The 1712-nt window shown below is 23.2% G+C and overlaps 1 non-coding gene across 1 annotated transcript; it reads left to right on the top strand.

The window, feature by feature from the left end:
- Positions 1 to 1053: 1053 nt before the first annotated feature.
- Positions 1054 to 1172, top strand: LOC112592340. The gene has a single exon (XR_003114552.1). It is a non-coding gene; the product is annotated as a 5S ribosomal RNA (ribosomal RNA).
- Positions 1173 to 1712: the final 540 nt, after the last annotated feature.

Below are 1712 nucleotides of genomic sequence, written 5' to 3' on the forward strand. Positions count from 1 at the left end.
TATACCTAATTAATAAATATAAGCTAAAAATTATTTGAAAAAATGCATTATGAGCGTCTAAACTGTTGAAAATATAAAATAAAAGTTTGTTTTAAATTCTCTGAAGTATAAAAAGAGATTTTGTGGTTGAAAAGCATTGTCTAGAATTTCCCAAAAAAATTGCATTTTTCATTCAAATCCAAGCCGTACTAATAATATGGAGCCAAATAATGATGTGTATAGACTATAGACCTATAGTAATTTTAATACGGTATATTTTAGAGTCTAATTTATACATTTGATGTCCTTTTACATTAAATACCATTATAATTTAAAAACATTTTACAGTTTAATACTGAAGTTAAAAATCAGATTAAATAATATCTATCATAATCAATATAGTAAGATCAAAAACAATTCAAAAGAGTATTGTACTTACCAAATGTGTCACAATTCTTTAATACATTTTTTTAATCGAAGTAGAAAATAAGAAATAAAAAAATTATAAAGTTCTTGGGTATTAATGATAGGTAAGTATTAATGTTAAACATATAAATAAATAATTATACAAAAAAATATACACATTTGATAATAATTCAATATTTAAAAAATATATATTATTTATTTTCATATTTTAGTTTTGAAAATAATAGGAAAACTAAAATATGACACTTCAGCTAGTTTTTATAAAATAAACGTTAAACTATTAAAATACATAGATAACTAAAAGTACTTTGAGCCCATTTACACCCATCATAAATAAAACAGGTACATAGATCATTTAAATACCTACAAGTTTGCACAATTCCATAAAAAAATTAATTAATGATAAATAAGGTACCCACTTAGTACTTAGGAACGGTTGATTCCGAGAGATACATGGAAAAATAATACCATTTAATTTAATGCATTCAAATATGTTTTTTGATACTATTGATAATATTTGGGAATTCAAATACGTACTTAAACATTTTTTTTTTTTTTTTTTACTACTAAATGTAATTAATTACCTAATTATATTAAATCTTTTTAACAATCCGTATGTATATACACTCGAGCAGTCCATAACCCATCGCCAACGACCATACCACGTTGAATACACCAGTTCTCGTCCGATCACTGAAGTTAAGCAACGTCGGGCGTAGTTAGTACTTGGATGGGTGACCGCTTGGGAACACTACGTGCCGTTGGCATTTTTTTTTATTTCAAATTAAAATTTCAAGTTCCTTAAGTATTTTTTTAGTTCATTAATTTATTATAATTTTTATTTTTATACGATTATCTATTATAATAAATATTATTTATTTTGACAATGTTAATAATATCTCAAAAATTAAAGTATTAATGGTTAAATATTTCTATAACTGATAAACAATTGTCTATATTAAATTATCTTGAGAATTATATTACGCAAAGAAAATACTAGCACTTACATACATTTGATGAAAATTTCAGGTACTTACAACATAAGTAAATATACAACAAAATAACAAAATTTGTATTGCCAAAGACTAAATTTATGTAAAAATCAAATCATTGTTTATTTTTCTCAATTATTAAAAAAAGTTTTGGGAATTTTGTACACTTCACTCCTAAAAGTACCATATAGATTCACTTTTTTTATTAGAAAATATTAAAGAAGATTGAAACATTTTTGCTTTTTTGGCAGATATAAAAACATTATTGTAAAATTTAATTTTAAAATACACTCATTGCTCCACTTAAAATCTATA

Source organism: Melanaphis sacchari, unplaced genomic scaffold (genome assembly GCF_002803265.2).
Source record: "Melanaphis sacchari strain LSU unplaced genomic scaffold, SCAv2.0 Contig16_pilon_pilon, whole genome shotgun sequence".
Classification (NCBI taxonomy): Eukaryota; Metazoa; Arthropoda; class Insecta; order Hemiptera; family Aphididae; genus Melanaphis; species Melanaphis sacchari.